Genomic DNA, 20,619 nt, shown 5'->3' on the forward strand with positions numbered 1-20,619 from the left:
CACCCCAATGATGAGTTTCAAAGCTTTCCTGCAGAATAGTTTTAACATTAACTACATTTAAATATTGTTAAGAACAAAATAAACAAGGAGCACATTGCAAACATGAAATGTGTTTCAGCCCTTTCTATTCTTCATGCAGTTCAGTCAACGTTCCTCTCTCTGGTCCCAGAGAGAGTTCCTGAGCTTGTTCAACATTGCAGAGCTTGTCTGCAACAACTACTGCCAGCCATCTCAAGTTTCCCCTCCTGCTGTGAGAGCTGCAGCTTGGGTTTCTGGCAGACAAGTCATCAGGTAGTTTAGCTCGCTGAAATGGGAAAATGCCATCCTTCTGCTTTAAGTGGAAACTCTTGCTTCAGGTACACTTCTCTTTGCAGCATTCCAAATGCAATGAATTCAAACCCAACATGTTGTATACATTAAACTTCTCATTTTAACATGCGGCTCCTGCTTTATCCACTCAGCAATCCTGTCGATCCCTTTTCCAAGCCCACTTTTTGTGCACCTGCACAACCACTTCTCTATTTACACCTGACCCACCTTGGCCTATCCCTACATGGCAAGGGACGCGGGTGGCACTTTGGTCTAAACCACTGAGCCTCTTGGGCTTGCCGATTGGAAGGTTGGTGGTTTGAATCCCTGCAACCAGGTGAGCTCCTGTTGCTCTGTCCCAGCTCCTGCCAACCTAGCAGTTCAAAAGCACACCAGTGCAAGTAGATAAATAGGTACCGCTGCAGCAGGAAGGTAAACAGCATTTCCATGCACTCTGGCTTCCATCACGGTGTCCCGTTGGTCCCAGAGGTGGTTTAGTCATGCTGGCCACATGACCCGGAAAGCTGTCTGTGGACAAACACCGGCTCCCTCGCCTGAAAGCAAGATGAGTGCCGCAACCCCATAGTCACCTTTGATTGGACTTAACCATCCAGGTGTCCTTTACCTTTTATCCCTACATGATGCACTCATTTGAGGCGAGTTGGAGGTGCTTCAGAGAGAAGTTTGCCAAATTTCCCTCTGAAGTGCCTCTCTGCATCCATTAAACAGCTCGCCCGGGGTGCCTGACACTCATGTTTCTCGCTGGCTCACCTGCCTGCTGTTCTGTCATCATGCTGGAGCTCATGACGATTCTAAACTGCAGCAGAACAAAAGTGTATATGAAGACACACGCACACACAAACGTTTTGAACAAACATCACAGCTCCTTCTTGTGTTTTGATTTTGGAATGGATAAAATGATTCATTGCATTTCAGCAAGGTCCCGAGGCACGGCCTGTTGTGGGCGGTTTCACACAACAGTGTTTTCCACCATTGGGTGACTTTCTGCAGTATCATCAGAGTGCCAACACCTTCTCAGTCAGACTGAGATCAGCATGAGCATTACAAGCTCTGCTAATGATGAGTCAGAATCACCTGACACCATCCACAGGAATATATATATATATTCAAGAACACCACACATGCTGTTGTGATTTGGCTTTGACTGTTGTATCAGGGCCTATCATTATGGCAAGGAGCAAGACAAAAGGTGTCACTGTTTCATAATGGTGGAGTTCACCATCTTCAGCTCACAGACAGGCAGATGTAAATTCGTGGGGGGTTGCGAAAGGTGCAGCACCTCGGGGTGTCATTTTTTCTTCAGGATCTGGTGGTGAGTTAGTTGCCCTTGCTCTTGGGGGAACCACCCACTAGTCAAGAATCCCTGGAGATGAAATCACTTGTCGCCACCACAGAGTAGAAACATGACTATGTAAATGTATTCCTCCTACTCTTGTTGAGCAGCAGTTATAATTCTGTAAAATGCACTTTTTGTGGGCTTTGTGCAGTCAGAATTATGGTATCTGTGCCTGCAGTAGAGCAGCATTTCTGGAGTTTGTAAGAGCTTGCAGTCCCTGTCCTCAAATGGAGGAGCTCTTTCGACATGGCATGAGTCAAGAGCAGGGCCAGGACACACTTCTCAGTTTCTTTTTTCATTTCCTGCACAATACAAAACACTCTGTGGCGCTCATTTGCCTCCTTCCACTTCTGGTATATTATGCCTCAGTTTTTACCTTCAACCAAAAAGGGGGAGAGGAAGGGGGGAATGGGTGGGCTAAGTTTCATGAGTATTTTTCCTCAGTTTCCACTGCTCTTTGTTGATATTTCCTCCATTTTTATTTTTATTTTTTTTAAAAAAGAAGAAAAAGTGTCTTCTGTTCCTTTGCAAGGTGCCATACTTGAGTAGAGAATTCCCTGCACCTGAAGGAAATTCTCAGTGTTGTGCGCCACCTGGATTCATAGCATCAACTCTCTACCTGAACTGTTTGATTTTTCTCCAACAAGCAATACAGGATCGGCTAAAAACCACATGCCTCTCGGATTATGGGAATTAAACACCTTTGAGCTGACATCTTTGTCTGTCCAAACCAACCCTCATGCTGCTGTAATAGGCTGAGAAAATACACCTCCAGAGAATCCAATGTCTCATGGATGCCATGTTTGTCATAGGACCTTGGGTGACCTGAGTGCACCCACTTCCGAGTTGGTCAGCTTCTTAATCTCTCATATATGTGACTGCTCAAAACCCATTAAGAAGAAAGACAGCTATGTTGTTGTTGTTTAGTCGTTTAGACGTGTCCGACTCTTCGTGACCCCATGGACCAGAGCACGCCAGGCACTCCTGTCTTCCACTGCCTCCCACAGTTTGGTCAGACTCATGTTTGTAGCTTCGAGAACACTGTCCAACCATCTCGTCCTCTGTCATCCCCTTCTCCTTGTGCATCAGGGTCTTTTCCAGGGAGTCTTCTCTTCTCTTCTCTTCTCTTCTCTTCTCTTCTCTTCTCTTCTCTTCTCTTCTCTTCTCATGAGGTGGCCAAAGCATTGGAGCCTCAGCTTCACAATCTGTCCTTCCAGTGAGCACTCAGGGCTGATTTCCTTAAGAATGGATACATTTGATCTTCTTGCAGTCCATGGGACTCTCAAGAGTCTCCTCCAGCAGACTTCTTAGCAGACCTCCAGCAGACTTTTCTTAGCAGACTTCTGTGCAACCCATTCTCCCCACTCCCACCCCATGGGCCTTTGTCTTGAGTTTGTGGCATTCTCCAAGCAACTGGGGAGAATGTTTTGGTCATGACATCGAGATATGCAGTGACATGGGGGAGGGGGTTCCTGCTCTAGAACAGGGGCTGCAAAATATTTCAAGCTCAAGGACACAGATGGGGTATCTATGGGAGGAAAGGGGAAATCTATCCACGAGAGGTCTGGAGAGTAGCAATGCAGGAATGGGCCTTTTCTGTGGTGGATCCCTGGTTGCAGAATGCTCTCCCCCAGGGAGGCTCGTCTGGCACCTTCATGACATATCTTTCAGCACCAGGTGAAAATGTTTCTCTTCAACTAGGCCTTGGACTGGTTAACATTCTATCACCTTTTAAATGTGTCTATGGGAGAGGGGTTATTGGTTTCTTTCGTTTTCACTTTTGTTTTATTATGTATTTTGTGTTTTCATTTTTTTGTTTATAATTTTTATTGAATTTTCTGTTTTACACTTCAGAATATTCATTTAACCAACCTTAAGATATCAATGACTTCCCTTCTTCTCTTTCCATGGTTCATTTTACATAACATAAATCCCTGCCTATTTTACAAAAAAAAAACAACCCTATACCATTCAGTATTCCATTACTGCATCCATCAAAACTTAATAACACTGTTGAATTTATCTTAATGCTGCCAGTGTTTTCAGCTGTACACAATTATTTCCCATATATTCAATAAACATTTTCCGATCTTCTCTAAATGCATGTTCTTCTCGTTTTTGTATTCTATATGTTAAGTCTGCAAGCTGCGCATATTCTATCAACTGAAGTTGCCATTCTCAAGTTTCCATTTGGTTGGGACCTTGCTGGTTTTCCATTTGGGAGCTAACAAAACATGGGCCACAGTAATGGATTACATAAATACAGTGGTGCCTCACAAGACGAAATTAATTCGTTCCGTGAGTTTATTCGTCTAGCGAATTTTTCGTCTTGCTAAGCACGGTATCGGAAAAGTTTTGGAAAAGCTTCAAAAATCACCAAAAACCTCAAAAAAGGATACCACACCGCGTTCTATGAGTTGCTCCTCGAAGTCAAGTCACAACTGTATTAACGGTGTTAAGAAAAAGGAAACAAACTTGCAAAAAGCACAAGACGTTTTCATCTTGTGAAGCAAGCCCATAGGGAAATTCGTCTTGTGAAGCAGCTCATAAACCGCAAAACCCTTTGGTCTAGCGAGTTTTTCGTCTTGCGAGGCATTCGTCTTGCGGGGCACCACTGTAACCTTTTTTGACACCTGGGAATTTCAGTCTGAATTGTCCCCAACAGAAAGGACTCTGGGTTTTGTTTTGTTTTTTTGGTTGGTTTTTTTTTTTGGGGGGGGGGTACTTCCCAACGTTTTTTTCAATTAATTATGGATCATTTCCCAATACAGTGGTACCTCAGGTTAAGTACTTAATTTGTTCCGGACGTCCGTACTTAACCTGAAGCACCACTTTAGCTAATGGGGCCTCCTGCTGCCGCCGTGCCACTAGAGCACAATTTCTGTTTTCATCCTGAAGTAAAGTTCTTAACCTGAAGCACTATTTCTGGGTTAGCGGAGTCTGTAACCTGAAGCGTATGTAACCTGAGGCGTATGTAATCTGAGGTACCACTGTACTCTTTTACCCTTTTAGAAGTCCACCACATATGATTGTGTTTTCATTTTTATGTTGTGAACCTCTCTGGAATCGTTGGATGGAAGGCACAATACAAATGAAATAAATGCATGGGCCTCCAGATTTTGTTGGACTCCTGCTTTCAACAGACCCTGCCAACACGGCCAAATGTCGGGAGTGATGGGAGTTGTAGTCCAAAAATATCTATAGGGGCAAAGTTTCTAAGATGCTGCTCTGCACAGGTGCCAGTCCATATGTGTGACTGTACAGATGGCCAGTCAAAGAACTACTTTCATATAAGTAACTGGTCTCTCTTCCCCATCCCTTTTCTTAATTATATAGTATAGTAGCTGCACCCGTCCTAATTTTACACGCTACATTTTTTTAAAATGAAAAATGTTTGTGATGTTGTTTTGATGACAAACGCTTCACTGAACAAGTTCTGCTTCTTCCTCATGTGAGCGATGGGACTGGAGCTAGTTAGCTGTCGTTTTCTATCGTTTAAGCCATCACATTTTGGCAAGTGCAAAGTTTAGACAATGTATCTGGGAAAACACAGATTAACCTTATCAAAGGAGGAGGGCTTGCTCGTTTGTTCATTTCCGTGCAATTGCATATGCACATATATGCTTATTTCAGCATAATGGGATGGCAGTGTTACTACCTGTCATCTCTTCAGGAAGAGATGCATTCGCAACACTACTGAAGCAATGCTCTAAAATTTACAGCCGTGCCAACTAAAATACACTTTTGATTAAATCTTCCCTCTGAAAAATGCTACGCTGACACTTGGAATGGGGGTAATTTATTTACGTTAGGAAAGGATCGAGTAAACAGGTTGAGCTTTGCTATTTTCAAATGCCACTGTCATTGCTGGAGTTAAGGAAAGGCTGAAAAAACTTGGGAGAACAACACTGTGTCCCTGATATTCAAAATGCTCAATCAAGCGATGGCGTTTTTATCCAATGAAAGTCATTTACAGTAGTCCTGTTATGAAATGGGACATAGTCTTAAAATAAATAACCTAACACCCACCCACAGCACACTGACCTACCAACAAATGAAACTGATGGGGCCAAACAGAGGGGGAAAGTAGGTGATTTTCAGCAGAAAATAAGGTGATGGGATACTAAATTATTTCACTCTCCGCTGCCATTTCTCTTTAACTTTTCTCTTCCCCTGACAGAGTTCCAGAAGGGGGGATTTCATACCCTCCAACTTTTCTAAATTATTATTATTATTATTATTATTATTATTATTATTATTATTATCTATAACTTGTCACCTTCAGGCTACTTTGTTATGATCCCACCTTGTGGAAATGCAGGTATTAACAGCAGAGACATGTCTGATGTTTTATTGTGTTTTTAATATTCAGTGGGAGCCACCCAGAGTGGCTGGGGAAATCCAGCCAGATGGGTGGGGTATTATTATTATTATTATTATTATTATTATTATTAATATGATGATGATGATGATTAGGGAATAGGACTGGCTTTTTTGCCCTCAGTAATGTTGACACATAATCCAGTATGAGTTGCTTTGTGGTTTTATGACATCACAAGGAACACACTGGCTGGGATCACAATGAGAAGAAACAAGGAGGTGGTGTGTGGAATTAGTAAAAGGAAAAGAATTGCAAGGAAGGACACTGTTAAAATGGGGGGTGGGGCTTTTTTTGAGACAGTTACCTTGGGACTAAAGACATCTGCCACATTTTTGTAAAATCACCCCTCCAAAAAAAAAAAAAAAACCCACACCAAAAAAACCACACACCAAAAGGGGTCGTTTTCACAGCATGTCAAAATGCCCACGAAAAGCTTTGAGGTGAGAGATGATTCACGCATGGCACCTTGAGTTCACTGGAGGAAAGGAGGAGTATATTTTTTAAAAAAAATAAAATAAATGCAGCGAAGCCCTAATTTGCCCCCCTTATCAGACATACTAGTAAATGTTGATAGCTAACATTTAGCATTTGCTCCATGCTACCCACTGACATTCACCGGCATGTCTGAAAGGGAGGGGGGAATTAGGGCTGTGACAATTTTTCAAGATATCCTGGGGCATCAACATTCATATATGAGTCTTAGCATTCACCATATCCAGGGCATTCACTGTTACATATACGTCACAAACAGATATATCACAAATTATGGCAGAAATGTTCATTGTCATGACTGTAGCTCATCCAGTTTCTTTGCCTGGCAACTAAAGGGTCAGGCAGTATCTCCCAGGGGACCAGAATTGCCCTAGCAGCTCTCATCCTTGATCCTCTTTCTGTTGCAGGTGTGCCATATTTCCTAAATTCAGCGCTCGCTAACTCCCAGTCCTGAGCTGCGGTAGCTGTTGCTTGAAGAGGCTGCTTTGACCTCATGCAACGGAGAGAAAGTGTGCGGGTCTGGTGCCTTTATGAAACAGAAGCAGAATAGGCTTTGCTGGAAACGCCTGTAGTTTCTGCAGGACTTCACATGGCTGACTCTGTCTGTGGAGAATTTACAAAAAACCAAGGACTGTTTCATTCCGAGCTTCGGGTAAATGGAGGGAAACGATTTGAGGAGGTGGACTGCTCAGGTATGTCTGTGTGACTGATGCAACTTGGAGTTAAAGAAAACAGAGAGAGTATGGCAAGTGGCTGTGTGTCCTTGAGGAAAAGTGGTTGCAATTTTTGCCTTGCTTTTTTAAGGAAAGACCAAGATTTTGAGGTGTATGTTGTAGGGTGTGGAGCCAGCACGACGTAATAAGTAGGAACTGTGTTTTGATGTGATGTATCCCCCCCCCCGCCCCCCAGTTCCCTCAGATATTTTTCCTCCTTCAGTTGAACTATTTGAAGTATACCAATTCATGACACTTCAGTTGTAGCATTTATGTGTTTGTAGCTTGCTTCTCATGGTGAATAGCTTTACAGGCAAGCTTTGCTTATCAGTTACAAGCAAATTTCCCTGCCTTTCCTCAGTAAAGCTTAGGGCAGAGACTTTTTCAATGTTATAGTCGCACAAATGTCACCCTGTCTCCGGGGTGCTGGTTGGGCTGTGAGATAGTAGCTTGTCTAAGACCATCCCGTTGTGTTGTGTGGTTGAATTTGAACTCAAGTCTGCCTACTCCAAATCCTAAAGTACAATATACAACTCAGAGGTAAGTATCACTATGTTAAATTATAGTTACTTCTGAGTAAGTTGGGGGGATTTCAGCCCCAAACTCTTTGCTATACACACAGTGGGTTTCCCAGACTCAGATCCTTTACAGTGTTTACTTTTAGACAGAAGTTTCAGTAAATTCCATGGCATTTACTCCCGGGTAAGTGTGTGGATTTCAGCCTTACCTGACTATTTTGTTGCTTCTTCCTTGCCATCTATTTGTCAGGCATCAACTATGGCTAGCATCTTCTGACAAATACAGCATTTTGCTTGCGGTGTTTCCGCAGTCCTTCAAACAGGTATAACTTTGACAAGGGCGATGTCTCTACCTCACCTCAGAACAGCGCAAACCAGTGCCGCCTCATCTTATATAAAATTCTATAAAATTGCAACGACAGAATGTGTTCTTACTTTTCAGGCACTTCAGCCTGGGAGGACAAGAAATGCATATTGTGGCACAGGCCAGCTGTCCTCTGGTCAGCAATTAGAAGGCCATTTTGGAATTGGATGGAGATGTTCAAAACCAAGATAGCAAACTGACCTCCAAATGTAGCTTTTTGAGATAGTCCTATTGCAACAGTTGTGATTCTTGGAGATCCTATTATTGCCTTTGCTATGACTCCCAGTTCCTGATGGGTACTGATCTAGGGACTTCCAGCTGCTAATCACTATTCTATAGGTTACTTGTGCCCCATGTGACAAGTAATCTCGGATCTGTTCTCTTTTGACTTACAGGATAAAGGGCAGAATTGATCCTTGTTCATTCATTCATTCAGAGGGCCTCTAGGGATATGTTTGTTTATTATTCTGGCAAGTCTACTCTCTTTGTTGAGGCTTATTATTTAATAGGCGTTGTTTCCTTTTTTTGTGGGCCATATAGATATTACTGTGAGCTCTCACCGACAGGATCTGAAATATAACACATACACCAACAAATTAAATTATTAAATATGTCTGTAGCCGATTTAAATTACGTGGTGGTGTGGAGCAAAATACAGCAGTCCTTCACAGCCTACCTTATTGTTTGGAAAATTCCCTCCATCATAAGTGGACACTTGAACCAATTCTCATATTTTAAAGAGGGGTTTTTTAAATAATAAAAAAATAAATAAAATTCCTCATGGCACAGAGTGGATGGAGCAACACTGACATCCTTTGGCTTAGGCTTAGGGGAGTGTTTGCAGCATCTGCCCCCAAAGTGCCGTGGAGTCTCTGCAATTCTCTCTCTCTCTCTCCCACTGCTGAAGGTTTGGGTTCAGTGGGATCCAAGAAGGGATTGTGCTGAGTCCAATTTGTTGCATTAGGGAGCATCAACTGTTACAGATTTAATCTGCGCAAAGGATTACATCCGCAGAATGGAAAGCTACAGGGCGGCGATCCCAGTAAACGTTACCAGCACAATGTGATACCAGAGATCAGCTGGAACAAAAAAACGCTGGACGCCAAAGAGGTCGGAATAACTCAAGTTTGTTTGGTGTGTAGGGGTTTTTTTTGAGGAGGGGCAGAGGTTGCCAGAAAGGCGTCCAGTACAACTCCTTTCTTGCAATAAGGAGGGGGGGGGGAGCAAACTCATCGTAACATAGCTGAGGATGAGCAGCAGATAAACCCCGTCTCTCCCGGACCAGGCAGTTGAAGAGTGTGTGTGAATTGGAAACACCAATTTCTTCGATATCATCTCTGAGAGGGCTGTAATTTAATTTGAGAGGTGGGGGGGGGGTGTCTGTTGGATTTGACATGACAAGTGCCGCAGTCTCTCTCTCTCGGTGAGGAGGGAGGAAAATTAGATATCTAACGAGGAAGTGTGGGGTGAGGGTTTTTTAAAAACAAACCAGCAAGAAAAGCCCAGGAGTGGCGGTGCTGTGATTGTGTATTATTACAGCAAGCGGAATAGATGAACTGATTACCTTGGACTTGAAGCAGAAGAGTGCCATTCTGTCAGGAGCAGGAGGAGGGAGTCTTCCATAGAAAGCCCTCCTTTCTTTCTTCCCCTCCCACCACATTCACTTGCAAATCACTGTGAGCCTGGAAAAGCCTTCTCTTCCTTCCAGTCTGTGTAACCTTCCCATGGCAAGTGCTTCGCCTCTATCATCAGAACCTCTCTCTCTCTCTCTCTCTCTCTCTCTCTCTCTCTCTCTCTTCCTGTGTGGTGGCTTTTTTCCTTTTTTTTTTAATCAGGCGCTCTGAATGAAAGCCAGTCAGAGAGGAGAGGGAGAGAGCGAGAGCTAATGCTCCCCCCCTCGCCCCTCCTTTCCCTGCTGTCCAGAGTTAAGTGATGCTCGGAGAATAAGCCTGAATTAAATTCAAGTAGGATCAGTCTTGCGGGGGGAAGAGAGAAATAGGAGAAAACCACTAAAACAAAGAGGAAGGAAGCTATTGCAATTATCCCACGGCTTTGCATAGGTTGTTGGACGCTACTTCATTCGCGGCAGAAAGGTAGGAACGCTCTTGCTTCTAGCTTTCATTATGTGTGCGAGAGAGTTTGTTAACAGCAGTGTGGTTTATTGTGACAACAGCAGAGATCTGAAAGATGTAACTTTCTCCAGGATTGCATGATGGTCGTAAGAGAGAAGTTATGTGTGTGTATATATATATATGCAGCCCAGGTAGAATTGCACATATACCGTATATATATATCTGTGCAATTCTAGCTGGGCTGCGTTTCTACCTGCTCAAGAATGACAGAGCTATGCAGTTTGCAAAGCCGGTTCATTAACTGCCAAGCTAGAGTCAGAGTAACATATAATTCCTTACAACACACAGCCCACCGGCATTTTGCTGTTGTGAAGGAATTGGTAGGAGGGTAACCAGGAGGGAGATAAATTCTGTGTGCACTTGAAAAGCTTAATCTCTCACAAGGGTAACTATCATGGTCAGAGCTTCAGTTGCAAACGCACAAGCCAGGTCTTGCAGCATCCTTGCATGGAGGATAATGGCTTTCTTTTTCCATCAATAACACTATCATAGTTTTCCTCCTCCTTCTGAATAATATCTCACTGTGAAATGTGACACACACACACAGTGTGAATCCTGCTTCAGGCTACTCCTTGTAGACAGTGGGGATGGATTGATGCACATGGGCTAAACTTATGCGCCTATCTTGATGGCTTGTAGGATACGCAGAGAATGCTAAGCGTGTGTACCCATCGCGCTTTGTGTACTTGAGAAAGAGTAAAGCAGTGTGTGTGTGTGTGTGTGTGTGTGTGTGAGAGAGAGAGAGAGAGAGAGAGAGAGAGAGATAGCACATTATGTGGGAATACAGGCAGCAGTTGTGCAAGTCTTTACTGTCGTTGCTGCAATAAAATCCATATTTGATGTGGTGTTAAATTAATGCAGCATGCTGCAAGTCCCCATCCATGCTCCTGACAAGTCACCGTTGGTGGCATTGTCAGCTGCTCTTACGGCTGCGCTGCAAAAATTAGCAGCAAGCGAACGTGCGACACGGTGCCAGATGTAGCCACCTAAACCTAACAGGGCTTTTAGCATAAAGGATGCCACCAACCGCACGTGCGGTCTGTGACAAACAGCAGCCAGTGGAACCTGACCTATCATCTTTGTTTGCTTGCACACAAATGGAGCCATTTCCTCTTGTCCTCGTCTTTCACTCTGGTAAAGGATAGAGAGAGAGAGAGAGAGAGAGAGAGAGAGAGAGAGAGAGAGGGAGAGAGAGAGAGGAGCATCTGTGTTGCTCAAAACTGCATATCCATTACTTCCAAGATGCTTGGAGGGGCATTATTTTGATTCTGTGGGAGGGAGGGAGGAGAAAGCATTTACTTCATTTTTGTGTGTGTGGCAGCTGGCTTCATATGCATATCTGGCCAAATTTGGGCTTAGGGTTCAGTACCAAATTTCCAAATGATCTACTTCCAGAAATGTTTTGTTCCTGAGAGCTGCTGCTCAGCACTCTTGCATATCACCCTGCATGCTAATATGCTTTCATCCGAAATACCTTCCTCTGCTGTGATTGGTTTTTTTGTTTTTTAACTGTTCCAAAGGGAAATTGCATGAGAGAGAAAGGAAAGGTGGATGTAAAAGCTGGCTGAGAGGAAAGAATGAGTGAGAGAAGTTCTCTACTCTGAGGAGAAGAGACTCCTCTAGATTCATGCCGTCAGTGTGGTTGGGTGAGGAGAGAGATGCTGTGTCTTGGAACATAATCAAATTACCTGGTTCTAGCTCTGCAAACTCCTCAATTTCAAGCCTGCCCTGGTGAAGGAATCTGATTTACTGTGCAATGTGTTTCAGTGAGTGTGGGTGACCGTTCCATAATGCAATGCCTTTCTTTTAAGATTTTAGTTGGTTCTGAGTATCAATATGGCATTTAAATAGATGGATTTAATTTTATTAGAGGCTCAATGTCACAACAAATGACGTCACTTACACTGTTTTCATTTTATGTTTGTCATACCATATGATTGATTTTTTGGGGGGTAACTATGGGGGAGAATACAGCTCTTGCTGCTTTCTTTGCACACATTTTATATTGACATGTCTGTCTCCAATTTAGGTTGGCAACTTTGGGTGGAACAGACTAGTCTTAAAGGCATAACCTTTCCCTTGTAGCTATCATGATATGCAGAATGTTATGTGTGGGCATACTTAAGCAATGCTTGACAGTGTATTGATTTTTATTTGGAGTCGCAGTCATTTGTTACTTCAAAAATATGTAGGAATCTTCCCAGTACAGGAATACATAGCTTCAAAAGGGTTTGTGTGCCAAAAACAGAAGTGCAATTTTAAAAAATTGAAACACTACACTTAGTGTCATGGTCCCTAGATGAGCATCATTTCTCTTGTATTATATCGTCCAAAGTAATTTGTTGTTAAAGTTAAAAGCAATCCAGGGAGCTCTGCAATGAATGTGGCTGTTAAACAAAGACTACATTGTTTCATCTTTCTCATTAAAGGACTCAGTGCTGAAGACAGAGAGGGTTAATTTGAAAATGGTAAGCATTTCCAGCACTCAGAAAGTCATTTCCTGATCTCAGTGTGACATCTTAGGGAAATAGGTGATGGGGGTCTCTCTCTCTCTCCCTCTGCAATACTTGCTCAGATGATTTATTGTCTAGATATTTTTGATTAAAAATGTTTTGTTTTTGTGTTGTTGTTTTTTTTTAAAAAAATCATCCCATATAATGCCACTAGGCTGCAGCAGTAGCTCACAAGGGTCAGTAAAGGGTTGGACGACTGCTTGAGGAAGTGTTAACAAAGTGACATGCCTTGTATCATTGTATTAAGTACTGTCCATTTGCCAATTGATTCATTGTCAGTGGTTGAAATATTCTGCCCACTCTCCTCATTGGACTCCTCCACAAGTTCTGGCTTCTATGTAACACCAATGTTGGCCCAGATGACCTGGAGAAAGCAACAGAGGGAAGAGACAGAGACACCCAGAAGTGAGAACAACTTATGCAACATACATCTCAGCTATAAAATTTCCACTGTAGATGCACCAGAGTTTTTCTTATTTAATAGGCGACAGGGAGACTGGTTCACATCTTAGTTAATGCTGCAGAAAGACCAGATTTTGAACAAGAAACCATCAGGTGAAGGACTCTTTATGGCTGATCTGAAAACTTTACAGGTGCCCCAAAAGAAATGACATGTAGGATTTAATCCATTGTGGATCTCTACACACTGGAGAACAAAGAATTCCCACAAGGCGCATGGTAGCATTGAAGCAGGAAGCATAAGTGAGTCCTTCCAGTTTCCATGCTTTGGGGACAACATCTCAAAGGGGAGTCACACATCTGCTGCAAGCTATCTTTGCTTCACAGGCACATCTCTCATGGGAGAGATGCACGATTTGCCCCTTTGCACATCTTCCACTTGCTTTCTCACTTCCACATAATGTTCATAGCAATCCATCAGTATACAGTGGTACCTCGCAAGACGAATGCCTCGCAAGACAAAAAACTCGCTAGACGAAAGGGTTTTTTGTTTTTTGAGCTGCTTCGCAAGCCGATTTTCCCTATGGGCTTGCTTTGCAAGACGGAAACGTCTTGCAAGTTTGTTTCCTTTTTCTTAACACCATTAACACAGTTGCGACTTGACTTCGAGGAGCAACTCATAGAACGCGGTGTGGTAGCCCTTTTTGAGGTTTTTAAAGACTTTGGTGATTTTTGAAGCTTTTCCAAAACTTTCCCGACACCGTGCTTCGCAAGACGAAAAAAATCGCAAGGCGACAAAACTCGCGGAACGAATTAGTTTTGTCTTGCGAGGCACCACTGTACTCTGTACAATGAGGTGCAGCTGATACAACAGAAAAGGCAGAACAGGTGATAAACAGAATCATAGACTTGTAGGGTTGGAAGAGACCACAAGTACCATCCAGCCTCACCCCCTGTGATGAAGGAATCGTTTACCCAATGTGGCACTCGAACCCCAAACCCTGAGATTAATAGTCTCATTCTCTGCTGTCACCCCATTTGCCCTGCATTCTCTGAGCAGTCACTTAGGTTTGATGTCAGAGGTTAACTTTAGACAGTACTGAAGCTAATGATGCTAAGAGTTCCATCTTGTAGGGCCTCCTTGGTCATGATTCCCTGAATGTGGAATTCCCTTCATTGGAGTCATATAGACGCCCTCCTCTGATAACATTTCACCAGTTGAAGACCTGTTTATTTTGCTTGGCCATTGAGGGCTCATCATCTGCTGTCGTGTGACTATGCAATCTGCTGCTGTTGGCTGTTTAGGGAAGCTTTTAATGTTTGACGCATTACTGCATTTTAATATTTTACTTTATTTTATTTTTGTATTTTAATATTTTGTTGGAAGCCACCCAGCGTGACTGGGGAAACCCAGTCAGATGGGCGGGGTATAAATAATAAATTATTATAAACTGTATATTGTTATAAATTATTATTATATTATTATTATTTTATGGTGCTTTTTGTTGGTCGTCTATTCTGTATTCTGATTCTGTGGCACCCTGGGAATTTCAGTTGAAAAAGTTGGTCTAAAAATACGAGTGATATATAGTGTTAGTCCAACTGAAGACCAACTGAAATCAACAGACTTAAGTTATTGACGATTTCGTTGGATATCACCCATGATAAAACAAAAATAAATACATCCACATGCAGCATGTCAATGTACATGGGCTTCCCCAAAAACACATTTGAAAACTCTTCCTATCACTCTGTCATATCCATTTGTACCTGGGCTTTCATCTCAGAATTAGAAATGTGCTTGAATACTTTCAGGAAGAGATACAAGATACACACACATGCTCCCAAGTGTATAAGATATACTTTGCCACTGGTGAGAAGTACACAGTTTGTGGACTCCAAGGGTCTTCTTTGTGGCCTGCACAAATTCTGCCTCCCATTTCAAAGGCATTCCTTATAACTTGAACATACGATAGTAAAGAAATTGCAGGGTTACTTGATGCTGAACTTGTTTCCCACCACAAGTCTAAGCATCTCCAAAATATAGCCCATCCTTCAATGAATGAATTCACTAAACAGGCCAATGAAATGAGGGGCAGAAGAAGTCTTAAGACTGAGACCTCTCAACCCATAAATTGTGTTGGTTTTACATGATCTTATATGTTTCTCGGCTCCCTAAATCCATCACTGACTGTTTATAGCAGATGTGGATGGGGAAATCGGAACTGGTGTGGTGTTATCAAATAAGTTAGAAGACCAGGTGTATGACTGACATGTTTTGGAAGCAGATGTGTTTTTCAACTATCTTATCTAGTATAACCCCTAAACTTTATATCCCAGTACTTTCTCAGTGCAGCAGACTATTTCTTCCCAAGTATGAAATCTTTTTTTCATTTATTTTTTTTTTGAATATGGAGATGCTTGTTGTTCTACAAACTGAGGCCCTCATTCCAGACTAACTCACTCATGTGGTATCTAATTATTGCCTCAAAATAATGAAAGATACAGGGCACACAGTTAAACCCAAATGAAGCATGTTTAAGTTCCACTGATATCATTGGTAGATAGTTCAATTTAGGCTTACATTTTCCATTAAGTCCAAAGAGACTTAAAATGCTAACCTTTGACTACAACATGCCTATAGCAATCAGATCTGCTTTTTAAAGAAGTCTCAATTCTGGCTTGACTGGTCCAAGGTATCAGAGCTGACTAAAGTAACTTGGATTATTTTGATGCTGCTGTGAAACTGGTTTGAAAAACCAACCACCAATAGCTTTTTTGCACTATACTCTCAACCTTTCATTTAATAAAGGGGATTGTTTAGGGTGAGAACCCATTCATTTTCCCTCAGAGACTATTGAGCATCTAAAAAAATCAAGGCCATAGGTGTATTTTGTTTGCTGTTAAATTTGGCCCTGAATTAGGCTGATTTCTTGCTTCTTATCCTTTAGCACATTTGCTAATCCATGGAAGTCCATCCTGTTTTTCATTGTGTGCCTGCCCTAAACACAATTAAGGGGAATCGATTCATTGCAAACAGTATTACCTGCAAGTAAGTGTGCTTGGAGTACAGCCATTTATGTTGAGAAATCTTTTAAATCAAGGCCTATTGAACCATTCAATACATTTACACTGCCTCACATACTTCTAATCAGTTTCAGATATGTTTAGTTGCCAAAGTTCTGGACCTAGATCTTCCTAGAAACTGTAGGATTAGGAAAATGCAGGGAAATGGAGGTGGAGTTTTTGGAGGAAGCTATGCCAATTCACTTGTTTTTAGACGGTCTACAATTTGTGCTTCTATGCTCCTTATTCGACCTGAAATACTGGTTTTAACCAGGTTCAGACTCTTTTATTGTTATGATTGTCAGCTGAGGTACCTGGAACCTAGAACTTTGTAAGTAAGCTTATTTATCTGCAACAAAGAATGACCAAACAGAACCCAATGACAGCTGAACCATTCTGATTTTGTAATGCAGGTGTTCCCATCCCTTACGCCACTCAAACCCCCATAGACTTTTTGTCAAAATGGCAATAGACTTTGGGAAGCATGGTTTAGATAGATAGATTATTCCTTCTTTAATATAACACATATAATTATAGTAAGAACTCTCATGTAGGAGTTAACACGGTCCTGTTCAGACAGTATCCCTTCAGACTACTGAGGAACGGAACACACTTCAATTGTATCCCTGTTTTCTTTCTGTTTTTCTGTTTCCTTTTTTAAAAGGCCCACAATCCCTTATACTGGCAGAGCAGGGGCTGGGGTCTGTCCTAGTCCTGAATAACTTTCTGTTTGTTTTGTTTTTTAATGCACGGGAGCATTTGAAATGCAGATTCCCCCCCCCCCCGCATTGCAAATAGGTATTATTCACACGGGACTGTATCAGATGATTATTCTGACTGTATAAATTGGCCAGGCTAAGGCTTAACTCTTATGAGAGTGGCATGGTTGGCAATCCCATTGCCCCCCCCCCCCACAGAGATACAGTGTTGCATAAACCACGCAGGAGGGAAGGGGATAATGAGAGATGAACTACTCCAACCTCATCTGCCCATTCTACCTCTGATGTTTCTGCAGGCCTGTCCGCATAACTATGTCCGTAGTCTGTGCTTTCTACATTATCTTGTTGCTAAACAGGCATGAGATGGAACCGTGTCAATCTCCCATACCAAGAATCGGGTCTGAGTCAGCTGTTAAGTTGCATTCGAAGTACTCACATATTCTTTTTCTTTAATTTACAATCTGCATCCATTTCTGGTATCTTGCTAGAAGCAGCTCTTTTTCGCCCCCTCCTTTTTTCTTTTTTTTTAAATGCCTCCCAGGACTGTATGTGGAATAGATTCTTGTGCACTCAGTTGATAAGGAAGAATTGTGTGCTGCAGGTGGCATGAGTGCGGGAAGTATCTTTTGAGATATTGCTTCGCTTGCTCTAGCAGAGTGGATAAGATTGGAGAAGCAGCTTCTGAACTAAAGGCTGCTAGTTGGCAGTGTGTAATATTTTCTCAGCACCAGTAGCTTGAGTCAAGGGAATATAAAACATGGAGTGAGGTGGGGGAATTGCCTCTACATATATGCTTTCCCCCACCTACCCAGCAACATGCTACTGTCTTTCTGAACTTCCTTTGTTGCCAACCTAAACTTTATACTTTCTCTCCTTTTTTGTGGGCAGTGCACATAAATCAAAATATGAAAAGAAAATGGTTGCTGCAAAGCAGCCCGTGGAAAAAGAAAAAGAAATCCTATCAGGAAATGAAACAGCCAAAAAATCTTCCAGGTTTTGCTAGTGCTCAAAAGATAAAGGACTTTTTTTTGTTTTGTTTTGAAGAACAAAGAAGTCATTGCACCATTTTGGATTCTATGCATTTTTATATCGCTATATATGCATTATTATTATTTTTTGCTATTATGATTTTATCACCGGCCACGTCGTGTGCTACAGGCTGACTGTATTACATTTATCCTGTCTTGATGCTTTGTGTCACCCTATAAACAATATAGAATACCTCTCTACAGTGTGCCTAGACTGCATGATTTTAAATTGATGTAGCCTTATAATATTTGCAGATGTTATAACACTCGAGCTTTTAAGTCATAAATGGTTGGTGACAATGCAGTCCTCTCTCTTGGGGGCAAAGCATTCAAAATATGTTGAATAACATGATGCTTGTTTCAGTTTGCATATGCATAACACTTTTGTCCTGATTTCATCCTAAGCATTAACATTGCATATGAGAGTCTCTGTTAATTAAATGGACATTTGAATAGTTATGACCCAATCCTAATTATAAACATGAATACATCCTATCATCTGTTTTGCAAATTGGGTTATAGGGTGTTCCTATTATTTCACTGTGTTTACTGCAAAAATACTCCACCGGGGACCATTTTTGACTATCTTCCCATTACATATTACATGCTATCATTTCTCATCAGCACCTACCACTCTGGGGCATATCTAGCCAAAGGTAAGCACATTTAACTCCCATTTATATGCAGACAAGGGCTGGATCTAGGCTGGATCCAGACACATCAAAAAAGCATTTCAGTTAAACGCGTTGTAAACTTTGTATGAGAAATCGGGTTGGCAAAAGCGGAGATCCCCAGCGCCATCTGGTGTCATTGTGTTAGAATGCCTAAAACAACTCATATAAAGCTCTTTTTCTTTGCCAATGTAGCTGAGTCCTAGGAGCATAATGTCATCAAACATATCACATAGTTCATCCAGTTGGCATGGGATAGAGGCAGTGCTTTTCTTCAGGGGGTACTCAGGGGTACTCAATACCAGCACCATTTGTTGTTGTTGTTTAAAAGCATGGCACTTACTGTAACAACTTCATGGTGAGTACCGGCACCTATTTTTCTAGGAAAAAAAGCACTAGATAGAGGCACAGATAGAGGAGGCTCTGAAAACCCACATCATACGTCAACTAAAACTAGGAACCGGTTTACAAAATAGAAATTTGTTTGATGCTCTTAGGGAATGACTTTGTGGGTCAGTCTTGCAAGAGGTTACCCTATGGCGGCAGGGGGCGGGGAGAAAAAACACACGTGTGCACCAGGGGTTCTGTCTGTGTTCGTTTTTGCACAACTAAGAGTTTTCCCACGATGGGTGTGTCACAGTGGAAGGTGCTAATTCCTGGCAAAGTCAAACAAATGCATTGTACAGAAAGAAAGCTTGTTCTATTTCATGTGCCCAGTGCCACATTTTACAGAGGCCATTAACTGAATCCTTCCCCTCCTCTCTCAGCTCTTTGTCACATGTGCACTGTGCCTATCACACACTACCCCTCTGTGAAGTTGTGTATCAGACACTGGCTGGCCACAACGGTGAAACTTCACAGAGCAGCAGAGATGTTCTGCAACGTCCATCTTTTGTGTTTTTGACTTACGATTGCTGATATGTCCGTTTGGTACCTTTTCGGGTGGGTGGCTTTTCGCATGAGCCCTGGTCCTCCCCGCAAAACTGGCCTATCGTCTTCCTGACACCAAATGGGCCAATTGCAGCAGGAGTAAGGGGACGTTCTCCTGGGCTTCCCCCTGGCCATGCCCAGGATGCTAAGGTCCAGCGCTGAGGGCCTTCTGGCGGTTCCCTCATTGCAAGAAGCAAAGCTACAGGGAACCAGGCAGAGGGCCTTCCCGGTAGTGGCGCCCGCCCTGTGGAACGCCCTCCCATCAAATGTCAAAGAGATAAACAACTACCTGACATTCAGAAGGCATCTTAAGGGAAGTTTTTAATGTGTGACATCTTAGTTTATTTTTGGTCTTTGTGGAAGCTGCCCAGAGTGGCTGGGGAAACCCAGCCAGATGGGCGGGGTACAAATAATATATTGTTGTTGTTGTTATAAATGCCCTGATGGTGGGACCTTTTGGCTTTTTCTCTCGCTGTGCCGGTTCTTCCACCCACCCTCCTTCAGATTAGGGTTTTCATGGATGCTTGGACTTTGCTATGGAAAATGTCGGTCGCCTAACCTTCTCAGGGTCAGGCAGGAATTTCCCCCTCTTGGTTAATTGGCATCACCATTTGGGTTTTCACCTACCTCATAGCAATCGTCACAACTTTGTAAGGTGGATAGGCATTGGGTAAGCCTAGTCGTGGTTGGAGGGGTGGCTGTAGCCTCTGCCTGCCCCTCCACGGATAAGGGTATCATGTTAAAAGGTTCCAGGAGGAGTGGCTTCTGTCCGATGCCCAGGTGGGGGCTAGGGCCATACTATTCCTCCAACAGGAACCTCTCAGGGGATTACCTAATTTGACATAGATCATAGGGTGTGCCCCCCACCAGCTGCATCCCTAGAAACCCTCCCAGTTGATGGGCAGGAGTGACAATGTGCAGTTGCTTACCACAATGCCTATGTCCAAACCTCACATCTGTAACCAATAAAGTTGTGGCCTTATTTGATCCCAAAACCAGTATCTTGTGTGGTGTCTTGGGGAACGGG

The 20,619-nt window shown here is 42.7% G+C and overlaps 1 protein-coding gene across 6 annotated transcripts in view; it reads left to right on the forward strand.

The window, feature by feature from the left end:
- The window catches only part of CDH10 (cadherin 10), a 396,021-nt gene that overhangs the window by 250,069 nt on the left and 125,333 nt on the right, over positions 1-20,619 (forward strand). The window contains exon 1 of one of the 6 annotated variants that reach the window (XM_083519283.1): positions 9,250-9,268. The exons of 1 other annotated variant lie outside the window; for it this stretch is intronic. The gene's annotated coding sequence lies outside the window, so the exon portion shown is untranslated. Of the gene's footprint in view, positions 1-9,249; positions 9,269-9,356; positions 9,437-9,852; positions 10,228-20,619 lie in introns of those variants that run through there. 4 more of the 6 variants (XM_083519282.1, XM_083519285.1, XM_083519281.1 and 1 more) reach the window with 4 other exon arrangements.

Source organism: Podarcis liolepis (assembly GCF_965112155.1).
Source record: "Podarcis liolepis genome assembly, chromosome: 8".
Lineage (NCBI taxonomy): Eukaryota > Metazoa > Chordata > Lepidosauria > Squamata > Lacertidae > Podarcis > Podarcis liolepis.